The sequence below is a fragment of the Dermacentor silvarum genome, chromosome 5 (assembly GCF_013339745.2).
Source record: "Dermacentor silvarum isolate Dsil-2018 chromosome 5, BIME_Dsil_1.4, whole genome shotgun sequence".
Classification (NCBI taxonomy): domain Eukaryota; kingdom Metazoa; phylum Arthropoda; class Arachnida; order Ixodida; family Ixodidae; genus Dermacentor; species Dermacentor silvarum.
The window spans coordinates 129,513,352-129,519,393 of NC_051158.1; the positions used below are offsets into that span (position 1 = coordinate 129,513,352).

The following is a 6,042-nucleotide window of genomic DNA, read 5'->3' on the forward strand; positions in this document are numbered from 1 at the left end:
TGTGGGTGTTGATTAGTAAGGTCACTCAAACTGTTATTAAGGTTAAATGTGAAATCTGAAATATTATTTGGAGGCATGTAGCAAACACCTAGAATGATTGTATGGGGGGAAGCGTGAATAATTAGCCATAATACTTCAAGATCAGAAGCGATGTTTGTGGCTACGGAGCACGATAACTGCTGGTGCACAGCAATCAGTACACCCCCCCCCCCCCCCCCGCATGCCTTTGCGATCCTTTCGATAGACATGAAATTCCGGTAGGTCGGCTAGTACTTCTGTATCTGTTATATCTTCTGTTAGCCGCGTTTCGGTTATCACCATTATATTACTGTTGGATGACAAAACAAGGTTGGAAAAAGCGTCACGTTTTGGAAGGAAACTGCGTGCGTTCGTAAAGATTACAGACAATGATATGTTAGATTTGGGCTTAGCAGCACAACGGACATTTTTACGACGGGGAAATTGCTATATTATTTCTTTGACAGATTGTGTTTGCTCGTCGTAGACGTAGCGCTTATGGCCCATATGCAGTGTTTTGAATCGCAGAGAGAAAGATAATGATTTGCTTTTAGCGAAAGTAACGAGATGCCTGCGAGCGTTTTGTACGGAACGAGAGAAATCCTCTCCAACGCTGAGACTGGTTCCTTTGAACTTGCGGCCGTTAGAAAGAACCAATTCTTTTGTTTTATGGAAGGTGAATTTCGCTATGATAGGACGTTGGCGGTTAGTGCCTGTGCGATGACCGAGACGATGTGCACGCTCAATTTCTTTCAGCTCGATACAAATATTCAAATGATCGTGGCAGTGCTTGATGATAAGTTGCTCGGTCTGGGCAAACGTCTCTGATCCAGTTGATTCAGGGAGGCCATAAAAAATAAGATTATTGCGTCGTGACTGGTTCTCGGCGTCATCAATACGCGTTTCAAGTCGGTGTACCACGGTGGCCACTTAAGCGGTACACGTTTTCACGGTTTCGAAGTCAGAGCGCAGGGAGACAAGATTTTGATAATGCCCCTCTAGATCAGTCATGCGCCTGCCCAGATCAGCAATAGCTTTGTCTACCCGCCGGGGTGGCTCAGTCAGCTAAGGCGTTGCGCTGCTGAGCACGAGATCGCGGGATCGAATCCCGGCCGCGGCGGCCGCATTTCGATGGAGGCGAAATGCAAAAACGCCCGTGTGCTTGCGTTGTAGTGCACGTTAAAGAACCCCAGGTGGTCAAAATTAGTCCGGAGCCCTCCACTACGGCGTGCCTCATAATCAGAACTCGTTTTGGCACGTAAAACCCCAGAAAGAAGAATAGCTTTGTCCATCGACAATAAGTGAGTTTTCAGGTCTTGAACCTGACTGAATAATTGCGACTGTCCAGCAGACAAGTTCTTCAATTCAGCTAGTAAAGCATCGGAGTCCGGGCCCGGGTTGCTTTCGACATCACCCGACATCATCAACAAAGCACGAATTACATGAGAACACTCAAGAGCGACAAGAAGGCAGCAGTGCGGGCTCGGCAGCTGAAGCAGGAAACGATTGCTAGACTTCATAGAAAAAAGACTGTAAGCTTTACTAACCTGCATGACAAGAGTGAAATGATTGGCGGTCTGCGTCTGTGCACAGCCGCCGAGCCCACAAGGCGCCACCGGTATTGCCTGCTCTCTTATGGTTGACGGGAGAGTTGATGTTGATGACGACAGGTTTGTCCACGCTGCATCGAGCACTACCGCCTTCGGTAGCGGTGTCATCGAAAACGCAGATCTGCCGCTCCCGACGAAATCCAGGGGCCTGAAGGGCGGTGCAAATCCAGAGGTGCGCATCAGGGATGGGTGACAGGCAATCCTGTCATGTACACCTGACCAAGCACGATATTGCAGCGGGACTGCCAGGGAAGCCGTCACTAAGGATGGAAGCAACAGGTGCACGAATGCGCGCTGAAACACCTGCATGACAAGAGTGAAAGGATTAGCGGTCTGCGTCTGTGCACAGCCGCCGAGCCCACAAGGCGCCACCGGTATTGCCTGCTCTTTTATAGTTGACGGGAGAGTTGATGTTGATCACGACAGGTTTGTCCACGCTGCATCGAGCACTACCGCCTTCGGTAGCGGTGTCATCGAAAACGCAGATCTGCCGCTCCCGACGAAATCCAGGGGCGTGAAGGGCGGTGCAAATCCAGAGGTGCGCATCAGGGATGGGTGACAGGCAATCCTGTCATGTACACCTGACCAAGCACGATATTGCAGCGGGACTGCCAGGGAAGCCGTAACAAAGGATGGAAGCAACAGGCGCACGAATGCGCGCTGAAACACCTGCATGACAAGACTGAAAGGATTAGCGGTCTGCGTCTGTGCACAGCCACCGAGCCCACCCAGTTCAGTTATACTTCGGCCACGCGCTCCGCTGTTCGCGCTTCTTTCCATCGCGATAGTACCTCACGAAGGCCGACGTCGAGTTCAAGTGGGAGACGCCGCAAGTCGAAGCATTTGAAGAACTGAAGCGACGCCTGCAATCGCCGCCAATACCTGCACATTTCGACCAAAACGCCGATACCGAAGTGCACACCGATGCAACCAGCGTAGGACTCAGCGCCGTGCTTGTGGAGAGGACTGACGGACTAAAAAGGGTTGTAAGTTACGCTAGCTGTTCACTGTCGAAGCCGGAAACAAGTTATTCCACAACCGAAAAGGAGTGCCTCGCAATCATCTGGGCTACACATCAAAGTTTCGCCCCTACCTCTATGGCAATCCCTTCAAAGTTGTGAGCGACCACCACGCCTTGTGTTGGCTAGCTAACTTGAAGGATCCTTCAGGTCGCCTCACACGATGGAGTCTTAGACTTCATGCATTCGACATCACCGTCGTTTACAAGTCAGGGCGAAAGCACTCTGACGCCGATTGCTTGTCTCGTGCCCCCGTCGAACCGCCACCACAGGACGACCAGGATGACGACACTTTGTCGGGACCCATCAGTCCTTGTCTACTTGTCTCGCGCCCCTGTCGAACCGCCGCCACAGGACGACCAGGATGACGACACTTTCTTGGGACCCAACAACATTGAGCTGACCCGGACCTACCAACTACCTCCTCGTGGTACCATCAGCATTGCGTCCAGAGGTTCTGCAAGCTCTCTATGACGACCCAATGGCTGGACACCTCGGTTTTTCCTGCACGCTCGCGAGGATACAAGAAAAATACTACTGGCCTCGCCTCTCTGCCGACGTCGCCCCTTACGCAAGGACATGCCGAGACTGTTAGCGACGCAAAACACCGCCGTCAAAGCCAGCCGAACTTCTACAGCCGATCGAGCCACCTCGACGACTATTCCAGCTGATCGGGATGGAGTTACTGGGACCTTTTCCGACGTCGACATCTGGGAATAAAAGGATCGTCGTAGCTACGGACTACCTTACCCGCTACGCCAAAACAAAAGCCTTGCCCAAAGGCAGCGCCGCCGAGGTAGCCCGATTCTTCGTTGAGAACACCCTCCTGAGTCACGGTGCCACAGAAGTCCTCATCACCGACAGAGGTACGGCCTTTACGGCAGAACTAACTCAAGCCATCCTGCGATACAGCCACACAAGTCATCGCCGGACCACTGCCTACCACCCGCAGACGAATGGCCTCACCGAGCGCCCAAATAAGACCATCGCCGACATGCTGGCAATGTGCGTCGATGTCGAACACAAGACTTGGGATGCCATCCTTCCGCACGTGACCTTCGCATACAACGTGGCCGTACAAGAAATGACGCACGTGGCGCCGTTCCACCTGGTCTACGGAAGGAACGCGGCAACGACGCTTGATGCCATGCTACCGGACGTCACAGACGAAGAAAATCTTGACGTTGCCAGCTATTTGCAGCATGCCGAAGAAGGTCGACAGCTCGCCCGCCTCTGCATCAAGAACCAGCAGAGGACCGACAGCCGACACTACAATCTTCGACGACGCTACGTCGCGTACCAGCCCGGCGACCGTGTTTGGGTCTGGACTCCGATACGCCGACGGGGACTTAGAGAGAAACTGTTACGTCGCTATTTCGGACCATACAAGATAATCCGACGTATTGGCGCACTGGACTATGAGGTCGTGCAAGACGGCATTTCGCACAGCGGCGCCGGGCACGACCTGAAGTCATCTACGTGGTGCGTCTTAAGCCTTTCTACGCCCGCTAAAGAACTTCGGTACTTCGTTACTTGGTTATTGTTTGTTTGTTTTTCTCTCTCTGGTGTGCGCGTGGTTTTGTTTTCGCTTTCTTGTTTGTAGCATCAGGACGATGCTTTTTTAGGGGAGGGTATTGACACGTATACATGTTTATCTCTCACCGGTGACAGCTTTTCACCGTCCAACAAATGTTAAACGTTGTCGCTAGGCGCAGGACGCGCCTGCATGTATCGGAAGTTTCTCGAACGTTATCGATGCTTCTACCCGTTGTCTCTTGTGACCGATGCTCATGTAATCTGATTGTATGAGCGACGCGAAGTATCTAGAACTTTCTGGAAGACATGCGGGTACCAGGGATTATTCTGGGGCCTTCAATGCCTCATGTATAAAAGCCGACGCGTTTCGCCGCTGATCAGATTTGGACGATCGCCGACTGTATTCGCCGCTTTCGTTGTGCTTCGAGTGTAGCTTGCTTTTGTGGGCACATGTTCGCCCAATAAAGAATCAGTTTCGTCATACACAGTTTTACGACTCTTTACTTCACCGTGACTACTACGTGACGGTATGGGAATCTGCTGATCAGACTATCTAAAGTAGAGCACTGCACGGGCCGTTTTTTCAAGTCCGGGTCGGGTCCTAGCCCGAAAGTACCATACTTTGGCCGGCCCGGTTCTGTTCGACCCATTAGCCTTTTTGCCTATACGAAGCTAGCTCGAGTTCTCGATTATTGTGAAGATACTGTCATGTGATCAACGGCCGCCGGGCGGTCTTCAAGCTGCATCAAAGCAGGTTTTTTCCCTGCATCCCTTCTTGCTGGTTACTTGATAATTTGCCTGTGAGAGAAATAAACATTTCATTACTAGCCGAACACGCACAGAGTATTATGTGACTATTTGGTTTGAAAACAAACCATACAATCGACAGTTAAGAAAATAGGGAGGGATCAGGCTAAGAACCACCGGGAGTGGCAGAACCCCAGCTTACATTTAGGGATGAAGTTGTAGAAAAGCTTATCGGATGATCACCATGCTCGTGATTCAAAGAGTGCGGCAACATACTATAGCGAAGGCATAGGTGAACACTACCGTACACGCCGCGGCCCGCCATTTAATCTCACTTTTGAATGTTATATAGTCATTCGGATACAGTGATGGAACTCGAGCCAATAATTTTGGCGCGAATGTAAATTTAGATACGCTGGTTGCTGGCTTTCCGGAATACGATAATACACAGCCACTAGAAGCCTTTTTTTATTAAACAGGAATTGTTGACCCACACGGCTAACACTCATCATATTTTCACACGGAACATGCCATTTTATTGCTTTATTCGGCTTTGTTATAATTATGTCAATTTTTAATCGACAGTTTAGGCATCCTTGTTTAGAAATATACGCAAATTTAGACTCTGTCTAATTGTGTTTCAGTAAAGTGCAAATTGAACGAAGGCTTTCCTTGTTTTTTTTTTTTTTTCTCCGCCCAGAATAAAGTATGATCTGCTTGCTTATTCACATAAATTCGCAGACAACGCACCTAGTGCTTTCAAAAACACATAACAGGCTGCGAACACGAGGGTCGAGCCACTTAACGAGTGGAAATAGCATTAAAAAAATTTACTGAGGCAATAAAATACTCTGCATTTCTATTTTGTTTTTCATATTCCCCTCCTCAATGTTGAGAAATTTAGCAGCATCCGCGTAGACTTAAAGCATTTGTCTAAGAACAATATACACTTGAACGTCTCAGTTTAATTAGTTGGGCTAATTGTGAATTAACCTACGGCAGAATATTCAACTAGCTTGAAAATATAACGAAGCAAATTAATGGAAACCAATAGTAAGTTGCCCTGTGTCTTAAGATACAAAATGTTGCAAATGAACTTTTCAGACTTTATT

The 6,042-nt window shown here is 49.4% G+C and overlaps 1 pseudogene; it reads right to left on the minus strand.

The window, feature by feature from the left end:
- Positions 1–465: 465 nt before the first annotated feature.
- On the minus strand, positions 466–2,211 carry LOC119454421 (uncharacterized; annotated as a pseudogene).
- Between the last annotated feature and the right edge of the window lie 3,831 nt (positions 2,212–6,042).